This window comes from Vicugna pacos, chromosome 13, assembly GCF_048564905.1.
Source record: "Vicugna pacos chromosome 13, VicPac4, whole genome shotgun sequence".
Classification (NCBI taxonomy): domain Eukaryota; kingdom Metazoa; phylum Chordata; class Mammalia; order Artiodactyla; family Camelidae; genus Vicugna; species Vicugna pacos.
Window position 1 is genome coordinate 37,055,678 of NC_132999.1, and position 12,917 is coordinate 37,068,594.

Consider the following 12,917-nt stretch of genomic DNA (forward strand, 5'->3'; position numbering starts at 1 on the left):
TCTCAGAGGTCTCTGGTGATGTGTGCTTCATAGATCTTTGCCAAAGAAAGAGGGAGGGAATAGAGCTGTATCAGAGCAAAGTTCCTCTATTTTACTGTAATTAAGTTAGCATTAATCTGAGATATATTGTGCTTAAAATGCCCATTATAATTCCTAGAGCGATCACTAAAAAAATTACTCTAAAAAACAGTTAAAATCAACCAAGACATTAAAATGTTGCACTAGAAAAAAATCCACTTAATGGAAAAGGCAATAAAAGAGAAACAGAGGGACAAAAAAAGGACATGAGACATAGAGAAAATAAATAGCAAAACGCAGACATAAATTGTGGATCTTGGCCAGAAAAGGCCCCTGGGCCTTTCAAGGAGCTTCAGTATGGATTGGCAGAGGCACCGTTCCAGGTTGGTGTCTTTCTTTTCTCAGATAATTATTCAAAGCAGATGTGAGCCATCTCTCCCGTCTGGGGGAGAAATACTCTAAAGGTCCCCTGTGATGTACAGGACAGAGTGCAGGCACTAGAGCAGACATGCCCAGGTTCAAATCCCAGCTTTGGGACCTTGATTCACCACCGGCCCCCACCTCCCCACCAAACACAAACTCAACCCAACCTCATTGTAATGTTCTAAAATGGCCCAGATGTGGCTGTGGACGTCTCAGCTTGTCCCGTCGATGACTCTGGTCATTTAGCACATCCTTTTCTCCTCCAGACTTGCCAGGCAGCCTGCCCGTTAGCGCTTCGCTTCCTGGGTAGATCTGCACCAGGGAGAGGATATGCAAATCAGAACCAGTCAGAGAGTTTTACGTTCCTGTCTTAAATTAACTCACTCACACATATAATAAAAGTAAGTCAGCTGGCCACCCTGCCAGCTCTTTCAAATAGATGTTTAACGAAGATTGGAGGAGGGAGGAGAAGGATCAACAGCTCTTCAGCAGATAATTTAAAAAAATTAGAACATCTCTATTCTAAAAAAGTCCTTCCAGGTCCATTTCATTAAATTCTAGTTCCCTCCTTTACCATAGTCAATGGCCCCTTTCTCTTTTTTCCCCCCTCCCTTATCTGTTTTCTGTTCTTGCCACCTGTGAATTCTTGTTTATGAATCCTTGCCCACTGAGTATATTTATGAAATTATTGCTTAATTAAATTGTTTAAATTTATTTTCCTATTGACTGATTTTCCTCTGGATTATGGCCCATAATTTTCTGCTTTTTCACATGTCTAGTCATTTAATTTTCAGTCTTTCTGATTTTCTAATACTTACATTTAAGGCTATAAATTTTCCTCTAGATACTACTTTCATTGATCCCACATATTGTGAAATGCAGTATTTTTATTATCATTCGTTCTAAATATTTCTTACATTTTTATGACTCATAAGTCGTTTAAAAGTATGATTCTTAATTTCTCAAAGATGGTGACTTTCATTACTTCTTTGTTATTTTCCAGCTTAATTTTATTAAGATTATAAAATAAGCTGTGTACAATTTAGACTTTTAGAAATTGGTTGGGATTTGCTTTGTGACCGAGAATATGGTTAATACATATTTGTAAATGTTCTGTGTGTGCTAAAAAGAATGGAGTTATTGGGCACAGTGCCCTGTATATGTCTATTAAGTCAAATTTTTTTCATATTTTCAAACTCTTCCTGTCCTTGCTGAATTTTAAATTTATTTCTGAGAGAGGTAGATAAAATCCATCTAATATGATTGTGGCTGTATGTATTTCACCTTGTAGTTCTGTCAAGTTTTGCTTCATATATTTTGAAGCTTGGTTATTAAGCAAGTACAAATTCAAATGTTGTATTTTCCTGGTGAATTGAATCTTATATTTTTTGTATTATGAAGTGATTCTCTTTATCTCCAGTAATACTTCTGACCTTAGAGTCTGATACTTTAGTCTGATATTGACATAGCTACACCTATTTCCTTTGGGGCTAGATTGCTTGTTGTCAGCTGCATGTCGTCACTTACCTCTGAAGCTTGGGACTAGTTCCCAGTATCTTTTTCCTTTTATGATTCTGGATTAAATTCAGCCAAAGAGGGGCAACTGCACAGTGTTTGGAAGCCAGATGAGAGGGAGCAGCCATTAAGCTTCCTGAGAATCACCCACTCTTGCTTTCCTGAAAGCAGGTTTCCCGTGAAAGCAGCTTGCTGACCTTTGTCCTCTAATCACGCAACCATTTCAGGTTGTGTAAGACTGTGATTCCCGGCATTAAGTAAGTCTCTTTTCTCAAAATGCTCAGAGAGGCTTCTGTGTTCCTGACTAAACCCTGACTAAATACTTGGGATTTCTTCTTGCAACCTTTTGCTTTCAATCTGTATCCTTATGTTTTGGAAGTATCTCTTATCCAAAGAGTATAATTAGATATTTTTATATCTGTCATTCTTAAAGAAGCATTTAGTCAATTTACATTTTACTGATATGCTAAATTAGGTTTAAATGTGTGATCTTATTTTGTGCCTTCTGTTTATCCTGCGTGTTCTATTTCCCCAGTCTTTCTTTTAGGTTGATTATATTTTTTTCTCATTCCATTTTCTACCCCTTGTAGGTTTGTAGGTTAGATTCTGTGTTTCTATTCTTTTAGTAATTACACCAGAAATTCAACTTATCAATGTCTAAAGTTATCCAGGATATTTACCCTCATCCTGGACAATACAAATCTTTTAACTTCATTTACTTCCCCCTAACTTATATGTTATCACTGTTATTTATTTCCAGTGTGTCTTAAACCCACACATCACAATTATTATATATTTTTTAAGTCATCATATTCCTTCTTGCTTTTCACACCTTCTGTCTGGCCTCACATTACTGACACATCCTTCAGTATTTCCTACAGGGAGGGTTTGCTGGTGGCAAATTCTCTGATATGCTTTCTTTCACTAATCCAAAATGTTTTATTTTGCCCTCTTTTTCTGACTCTTTGATGAAAATATATTTCCCTTTCCTACATGATACAGTGATGCAGGACATAAGCTCAATTCTGAAGATCTCTGTGAAATGTGATTTAGTTGATCCAAAAGGTATACGCAGGTACAAGAAAACCACGAGTTCTGGGGAGACAAGAGTGTCTCTTATCTTTCTACCAGGTAACCTTTCCTAGGCATCTTCAGCAGGATTTGCAGTTGTGGAGCTGAGGGGTCATCTCTGAAAGGCCTGGCTAAATTTTTCCTACAGCAAGCACCTGTGCACTGTTACAAACTGTATCATGTTGTCTATGAACCTTTATTCAACAAAAATTCACTTTGAGTAGTTGCTCTGGATTCCGCTATACTGTGGAAATGGAGGCGATTGCCTAGGGATCAGGAAGAGGAGAGAGCCTCAGGAAATGCCCTGAAACAAAACATTTACTGGAGAAGAGGTGACCCCGGCAGATGAGGCTGATGTAATTTCAGATTTATTTAGACTATTCACACAAAGGATTCCCATACGCCTTTCATCCAGGCTCCCCCCAATGTTAACATTGTACCACATTTGCCTTATCATTTTCTCTCTATAGAGACCCATTATCTTCTGAATCATTGAAAAGTAAGTTGCAGACATGATGCCTATCCCTCAATATTGAATATGGCTCTTCTAAAAACAAGGACCCTCTCTTACATATTCTCATCAGCACAATCATCAAAATCAGGAAATTGGTCATTGATAGGATACTATCAAACAATAAAATACAGACTTTAGTTCAAATATCGCCAATTGTCTTAATAATATTCTTTATTTTATTATTTTTAATTGAATATTTACAATGTGTTAATTTCTGGTATACAGCATAGTGTTTCATTTATACATATATATTCCTTTTCATATTCTTTTTCATTTAGGCCATTACAAGGTAGTGAATATTGTTCCCTGTGCTCTACAGTGGGACCTTGTAAAACTATGGAATGCTTCACAAATTTGCATGTCATCCTTGTACAGGGGCCACACCAATCTTCTCTGAATCATTCCAATTTTAGTATGTGTGCTGCCAAAGCAAGCACTAATGATATTCTTTAGAGCAGAAGAAGATCCCAGTGCATCCAGTTGCCGTCTCTTTAGGCAGAGGAGCACCTGCAGATGAGACACAGTGTGCTGCCACTCAAATCTCTGACTTATCTCATGAGAAATTCAGCCCAAATTTTCTAACAAACGAAGAAGCCAAGGCCTCCTGGGAGCCCTCAAGAGTGTGATTCACTGACGGTACAGTAGATCTGAGGCCGTTGGAGGAGCGGTAATCCTTGGGAGAAGCCTCTTCTCTGATTTAGGAAATTCCTGCTGTGAAAGATGCAGCTGCAGGAAAAGCAGTGAAATGGGAACCAGCATGACGGCCAGGTGGGTGTCAGCAGCAGGAATCTGGGAAAGTCTCAGGGGATGACCGTGGGACATGGGAGAATAGAAGGCTCATTGGCTTATCCTTGGGGAGAGGAAATCCAAAGATCCAACAGCTGGGGAAGATCTTTGTAGCCGGTCTACAGCTCTCCCTACTGGACCCCCTTCAGCGTGATTTGTGCCAGAGCCATAGTCAGGATGGTGGGGGAGCAGTCATCACCCTTTCCAGAGGACCTCCCACTCCACCAAAAACATCGGTCTGTGATGCAGTAAATGCAGTTCTTTTGAGACAGCTGGAGGAAGTTTATATGGACTGGGAACTAGATGGTGACAAGGAATTACTGTTAATTTTGTTGTTTGTGGTAAAGGCATAAGGCATCTCTTTTTCCTTTTCCTTTTTTTTTTTTTTTTTTTTGATGGAGATACTGGGGCTAGAACCCAGGGCCTTGTATATATTAAGACTATGCTCTACCACTGAGCTATTACCATCCCCTCCAAAGAAAATCTCTTTTAAAAATGAGATGGCTGCTGAAATATGCAGAGAAGAAACGATATGGTGTGTGAGGTTTGTTTTTAAATGCTTAAGGAAAAGAAATAGGTAGAGACAAGAAAAAAATTTTTTGATCACTTAAAATTTGAGTTTACTAAACCATCCTCTTTGCTTCTGTGTCATTTGAAGAATTTCATAGAAAATAAAGAAATACAGGTCACATTCCTCAGGATTTGGGTTGAATGACAGTATGAGTGGGCGATGGAGCAGCATCCCCAGCTGCGACAATGAAGCATTATCCGGGGGCTCTCTCACTCAAGGTGGGCTCCTGGACCCTCGCAGGTTGAAGAACAGCCTCAGTTCAAGGGTCTCAGGCCTGGTACTGACTGGAGTTAGTTCCTAAAGCTCTTACCACTGTTTCTTCCAGGAAGCCTTTTGAAATGTCATGAAAACGAGTTCCAGTGGCTCTTCCGGTGGGTACACAGATTCCTTCAGTCCCCTGGGCCCTCACTGCACCACTCAGCCATTCTTAATGGCTTTCAGCTCTTACTTGCCATTCGAATCTCAGTTCTAAAGTCAGTCGGGGAGAGCGCACTGAGCAGGCCCACGACAAGCTCATACCATCTGCATGAGTATTTTCCTTCATCATCTTGACAGTTGAGAGTTGGCAGTATTATAATTCAGACAGCACTCTGCGTTTGAAAGGCAAATTATGGTTTTTCCGAATGCAGCTGGTGTGCAAGTGAATAGGATGAAGTTTCTATGAAGTCTTTCCCTCATTTTATGATATGAAAATAATAAAATGTAGATTCAGCATGTGATTCTTACTTGAAAAGAACCACCAATAGGGACAGAGTTTGGGGGACAAAGGCAGACAAAGCTTTCTGTTTCACAGTAATAATTTTAATAAAAAGCAAAACCAGCTAAACAATCATTTATAAATGATTTCTTCTCTGTTGGAGAAGCTAACACTTTTATTGCTGTTCAAATCACTTGGGAATGAGCTCTTTTGATGCCTAGTTCAGACATATTCTTGCCAGCACATTTTCAGTTTGCCAATTAGGCAGGAAAAACTGCAATCTGCTTTCCTAGGGGTAGTTTAGCTGCAGTGCAGCCCACAGGGAAGACAGAGCCTCAAAAATCACCAAATTTAGGAGGAAAGCAAACAGGTTTCTCACTTGTGACAAACAGAGGAAGACAGAACAAGCAGAGAAGCAGCGTTTTCAGTTTTTCTTCAAATCAGCTCTGCACATGGTAACAGGACCCACTGCTTCCTTGGAACTAAGATGTTTCAAAGCTTATGTGTATCAATTTCTTTCTTGGTCACCCAGTGGCAGTGGGGTGCTAATAAATGTTTAACAGGCCACTCTCCAGGGGGAAAACTTGATAGTGTTTGCCCATCTCTGTGGAGTAGATATTCCCACCATGGCTGATCTCAAATGACCAACGTGATGTCACTGAATGGAGGAGTTGGGAAGAGCTGCCCAGTTGCACACCGCTATGTGGCATGTCCATTGTACAAATGCAACAGGTGTCAGTAACCTCAGGAGCACAGACAATAGTACAACGCAGTAAAATCATTAGAAAGTGATGAGTTTTCAGTATTTATTACCTATGTTATTAATTTACTTTATGTAATTGTAGGTTAATAGAATTCCTTTTTTTTTTTAATTTTGGAGGGGAGGTAATTGGGTATGTATGTATGTATGTACGTATGTATTTATTTTAATGGAAGTACTGGGGATTGAACCCAGGACCTCGTGCATGCTAAGCGCATGCTCTACCACTGAGCTACACCCACCCCCTTGAATTTAATTTTTAATGATGACTGTGTTTAACAACCAGCTCACAAAATTCCTGAAAATTTAACAATCCACTCTCATGGGCCGGTATGAGCCAGCTCCAGCACACTGCTGGTACTCTGAGGACCTCCCGGAGGCACTAAACAAACCAGCCACCTGCCTGGTCCTGCCTTCACGAAGACCTTTATTCTCTCTGCAGTTACTAAGAGCCCTAGCTCCCCCCTTATAGGAGATCAGTGTTCCTTCTATATCAGAGATTCTGGGAGTCCTGCTCGGGACAGGCCTGGGACAGCAGAGTTCTAGCTGCTTTACTGGCTGGTTCCACCTGCTCTCAGGGCTGTCATCCTTGCCAAGTCCAGATGGTGCTGTCGGGCTATCAGGGTTCCCTACACAGCCTCCCTGGCCTTCTGCACTCCCCTCACCCTCTGTTTGACAGGTTTAATTCAAATCCTGGCACCTCCTCCTTCCATTTGACGCAAAGCCAGCAAACCTCATACAGGAAGAGCCAAAGAAACCAGGTGCTAAATCATCCAAGGTCACTCTGCTCCTCTGCTTCCCAGCCTCGCAGTTGCCTGAGGCAGGCTTTCCTCCAGGGTATTTCCAAGCTGGGTACACCCCCTATCTCTTACACCATAGCATCACAGAATCTCAGGGGTGGACAGGACCTTCTAATCAGTAAGCCTAAACCACAGCATGCCTGAGCAGCCACCAACCCTAACCCCTCCCTCCCCCACATCTCTTTTCCCAGCTGTAAAGCTGCTGTCTGCCAGCTTTTATCCCTTGGCACTGGGCCATGATCACGGGAGGGAGCTGTTTGTGATTGCTGACAGCGGAGGAAGCAAGAAGAGAGAAACCTGCTGAAAGCCAGACCTGTGGTTAAGAGCCTCACATTTAAGATGTTGTTTGTTTATCGCATTTAGAGGTGATGATGCAAAGGTTTAGCAAGATTAAGTGACTTTCCCGAGGTCACACAAGCCATAAGTTACCAAGCCAGGATTTGAACCGGGACTGACTCAAACCGCCACCATTCACATTAGTCCCAGTGGACCTCCGTAAAGCATGACGACCCTGGCAGCTAGTGGTGACGATGGTGCTTGTTATGCCTGGCTAGCGTAGTGGGAATGAAAAATGTATCACTCCTCCTGAGGAGGGAGTGGTCTTTTGTTTAGGGAAATGCCTTTAATAAGCCATCCATGGTAGAAGGTGAAATCTTGAAGGGAGGGAGGGGTGTTGGCAGGAATCCAATTAAGAAAAGGAATGGCTATGCCCTGTTCGTGAGACCGTAAATGAATTTGGTTTGTCCAGAGAAGGGAGACAGGTACCACATGGCGTTGGGGAGGAGTGGATTCCTCTGGAAGGGATCAGAAGAATATTTTGTGAATGGGGGCTCTCTGTCTGCATGGCTGCAGCATCTCCGTCTCCCATTTCCTCCCACATCACTGAAACACACACAGAGACATGCGCCCACACTGACTCATTTGAATTTTGGTGTGTGTGGAAGTGGGGGTGGGGGAGCTGAACATGCCTCAGCTGATGCAGTGCAGGGATGAGACTCCATTGGTGCTTACAATGAGGTAGCAGCAGTCTGGAGCTGGCAGTGACTGCCAAAATGTAAGTGCATTAGAAATCAAAGAGATCCAAAGGATATCAAGGGGCAAGGAGTCTTCAACTGACATACGGGCTACAACAGGGCAGAGTCTGTGCCTAGTGGCCGACTGCAAGAGGGATGCACTTGGAATGGCATGTGGGAGGAAACATTTGACTTTGTGACTGATTGCAACTAACATATATCAGTCAGCATCCCCCCCGCAGGCACGCCTGTTGGAAGTTTGGGACCTTCAAGCCCTTGACTTCCACAGAGATCCACAAAGACCTCTGCAAATCCAAGACATTCTACAGTGAGAGAACATGAGCCAAACGGGCCTTCCCCTGAACATCCCATCACTGATGGGGTGAGGTGGGGCCACAAGGTCTTGGTTGGTCTACAGAAGGCACAGGCTGTAAGCCAGCTTGCACCATGGAAATCTCATATCTGCCCTTGGGGCTCTTACCTAAACGGCATCCAAGAGCTGAATTCTTCACAGTGGGCACATGAACGCCATGTTGATCCAGAGCAGAGGCTCAGCAGATGGGGGATGAGCACAGGGTAGGTCCAGGGTGGCAGCAAGTCCTGGACGTCGTGGAATAACAGAGCCACCACTGGCAGGATGCTAATGTGGTGGGGAATCAGTCTGCCTGGGTCCCAGCCTTGCTGCTGACCAGCTAAGTGACCTTGGCCTCTGGGACTGAACTGGTTCCAACTCACTGCTATTCCTGTGGCCTCCAAACTGGCTAGATAGGTGACCTTCTGAATGTGACCTCAGAGACCCAGTGAATATGAAATGGCACAGTGAGACTGCCAGATGGGGTTGGGATGTCAGCACAGGGCCTAGGATGTGGGATCCGCACCTGGAGGAGGAAACAGAAGGGCCCACAGGGTCCAAGTTTTCGTACTCAGCTTGTGTGAGTTTTAGAAAGGAGGGCGGCCGAGTCTAGACAGAGACCAGGAATGGAAGCATACGACAGTTTTAACAAAGGATTAAAAGAACATATTCCTAAGCTGGGTGGTCTTCAAGGTGACCAACATTTTGAGCCACGATCTGATCTGGAGTCTCAGAGGCAGCCACAAATAGCACCAGGTTTTCCATGAGGCTCTGGCAGCAGATCTAGGAACACTAGCTCCAAGGACAGTGACAAGAGGGCTGCTGTCAGGGCTCTCCCCAAAGCACTGGCATAGACTGACAGCAGAGGGAAGCCTCACCTCCAGGTGCACAGAAAAGTATTGGGCTGAAGTGTCCCGTTTCACTGCCTTTGGCTCACCTTCTGACAGGGCTCTACCATTGCTTTCATGTGGCATTCTGGTCATGAACTTCTGGCAGGGTCACCTGTTAACTGGGTGATCGTGGGACCCCAACTAGCTGCTTCAATCTTCCTCCAATTTACATTCAGAGCATTCTTAAGACCAGCCTTCATCAGGACTTACGGAAGGGTTGAAGCACGTCTCTCCTTCCACTAAGGTGCATGGAAATCCATACAGCTCATTTTCCTTATACAGAATAGTTTCAAAGACCCCAATACATAGTCATGATTCTTTCATTCAAACAACCCCCACACAAGAGCCATTTCTTCTTCCTTCCCACTAGAATTCCAGATAATCGCAATTTATTTCTTCCACTGAAATGTCCCCAAACTATCCCAGACCCTTCTCCTTCCCTTTCCTTCTCACCCCATCCCCAGTGGCCACGGAATCCCCTCTGAGCTGGGAGTGCCACGCCTGCAGTTGTGACACTAATGGCTTATGATCCACTTATACTGATCCTCAAGACCTAAAGCCCCAAATCCACCTTCTGGGAACCCCACACCCCTCAGCAATCAGACAAACAGCATGAAGACTTTTTTTTTTCCCAAGTGCAGAATCATATATATTCTGAGTAGTGAGCTATTTGCATTCAAGTTTGGACCAGTTTCAAGATGCTACTACCAGATAATGGAAGGCCGTATACAGACACTGCAGTTCATGTTACAGAAGGAAGACTATTAGTTGATATACGTGAGTCAAGAGTTTCAGGTTATATATGAAACATCCAGAAGGCTGAATACACTAAGAGCCTTACTCCTTTCAGGTCATAAGGCCTCTGAGAAGCTGCATCCTTTTTCAGGCCCCCCACCACTGTTTAGTGTGCTAATGCCCAGAATTTATGGTGTCTTTAACTCCCCCAGAGGAGAGGTGATAGGAAACTGTTAAAAACCAGCTGTGGGAGGCATCCTCCTACCACCTCCCATATAATGCACTGCCTCATTAATTAACTCACTTCAACCTCAAAGCACCCGCCAAGAGGTAAATAGAATAGGCATCTCCCCTATCAGAAGAATGGAAAAATCGAGGCACAGTCAACTTTTGTGTAAGGTTAATCAGTTGTTCAAGGGGAGAACCAGAACCAAGATCTGGCTTTGTGCCCCATGTTCCTTCCAGCAGGTCTTGTGGGCAGCTGTGACAAGCATGGCCCGGCCACCTGGCTGAGGCTCCAAGGGCTCACAGCCCGCAGGGCAAATCCTGGAGTAGGGGTGGGGTGGGGTGATGATCCAGCTGGGACCCAGCTGTCTCTGCTTGTAGATGGGACTAGGTTCCAAGCAATGATGCTAATGATGCCACATGTCATGGGCACCTGGAGAATTGGGATGGGCCCCCCTTCACAAATCTGGAAGCACCCTCTAGCTGCTCTGCTCAGGACGGGGCCCGCTAGAATCCATTTAGATCAAGTGAAGAGACTGGGCTTACACTAAACAGAGGGAATGAGTGAATGCAGCTTCCAGGAGGTCATCACTTGGTTTGGCTGTTTATGTAGAAAGCATCTGGCCAATTTCAAGGAGTACAGACCTAGAAACATCCTTGTAAACCCACCCTGAGTGATAAAGATAAGGTCTATGTCTTAACCTATATAAAGGTGAAGGATTATCATTTTTCAACTGTACAGACACAACTGGAGTTACAGTTTAGTGGCATGCACCCTACGTTGATTGCATTTAAACTACGACGGTGTAGTGCAACATCTCCAATACATGGTGCCAAACATTTTTCAATGGTACAACTGTTACTTGGTGAGATCTGATTTTAGCCACAGTATTTTAAAAGCCAATTTCTATTTAAATGTGTAGTGAAAAAAAATGGAGTTTGACTTTATACACATTTTACATTTACAGCAGGATAAGTACAGGAATTTATATACCTCAGTGGGTGCTGTTGCCTTTAAACTAGTCACCTTGCGAAGACGGATGTTTAGTCCAGTGAAGCTGACCTTACTCAGAACATTTCTAGAACCCTCCTTGGGAACTGTCCACTTGTAAGCTTCCTTAACATTGGTAAGTCTTTGTCCTTTAAGGGCAGATTAATGTTTTTGTGGAATAATTTTTTTTAAAGGCCAAAGAGTATTAGAAGATAAGTCTGATAAATAAAGTGGGTGATGGAGCTTGGGACAACCTCTGGGGAGGGGTGGTGTGAAAAAACAAGATCTGAGTACAAGGTTGTGAGTCCCCTTTTCTTGCATGGCTTCAAGGGTAACTTCAAAGAGGAATTTTACATGTTCTTAACACATGCAACATCACAGCTCAAGAGTCTGGTCTCCCAAGGAAAAATGATCACCGTGACCCTTGAGTGCATATGTTTTAGTGTATTTGGTTAAAAAGGTAGCCTTGCTCACTTTTGTTATATTTCATATAAGCAGAAATGGAAAACTCCATCTCTGTGATTTCTCCCAAGGGAAGAATCATCATCTACTGCTGGAAAGGTTAAAATGAAAAGCACTTGGTGTCATATCTACACTATCCACTCACCCCACCAAATGTGCAATGAGTAATTCCTGATACCTGAGTCTCCCCAGTTTGCAAAAGTGGGTAAGGACAGGTCTCTGGAACCTGGGTGAGACTAGAATGTCAAGGGGACTGCAGTGTGTTTCCAATGGCTCCATCTACCCAACAGGCTCACAGCACCAACTCATACAAGAAAATCTCCTACAGCTAAGTACACAAAGCTTCAGTGCAGGGGGGAGGGGTGGGTGGGTGGGAAATGATTATCTTCCAGTAGCTTCCGAGGATTAAAAACCCAATGGCTTCTGATGACAAGTGAACAGAGCCCATTGAAAAGAAGTCCATAGTGTTCAAATCTAGTGCACGCTTAAGAAAGAAAGTGTGTGGCCACTAGCTCATTGAAGTGCATTTCCAGCTGAGGCCAAAGGCAGCAAGGTGCAAGAGGCTGCTGGGTTTGGCATTGGTTGAAGCAGGGTCTGTAAATTCGGATGGAAAAGCAATTTGTAGAAAGGCCCGGTTACAGAGCAGGATGTTTGCCAACCAGTGAAGTCAAAGGATGCTCAACTTCACTTTCTACAAAGTGCTTCATTGAAAATGCTAAGGGGGAAACTCCCTAAAACGCCATATCCTGAGTGTCAGAGAAATATGGTCAAGATGGTGACTGATGGGGAGCAGAGACTGATCCTCTAATAGTGCTTGGATTGTGTATTCTCCGAGCATCACACACGCGTGCACGCACATACACATGCACGCACACACACACAATGAAGAGCACACAGCTGCAGTCATATTCCACCTCTTCCGCACGAGCCTCTGTCCAGTGGTTGCTCTTTTGTACAGTATTTTCAAGAGCCGTTTCAAGTTAATGGGCTCTTCTGCTAAAAGCCAGAAGCACAGCACAGTCAGCGCCCAAAAGTCATCCCTAACATCCAAGTGCTCGCAGCAGACGCTGGTCTCAAATTGATCAGTCGGGATG

The 12,917-nt window shown here is 43.7% G+C and overlaps 1 non-coding gene across 1 annotated transcript; it reads right to left on the reverse strand.

Moving 5' to 3' along the window:
- Nucleotides 1-3,871: 3,871 nt before the first annotated feature.
- On the reverse strand, nucleotides 3,872-3,978 carry LOC116282990 (U6 spliceosomal RNA). Its single transcript, XR_004192537.2, has one exon. It is a non-coding gene; the product is annotated as a U6 spliceosomal RNA (small nuclear RNA).
- Nucleotides 3,979-12,917: the final 8,939 nt, after the last annotated feature.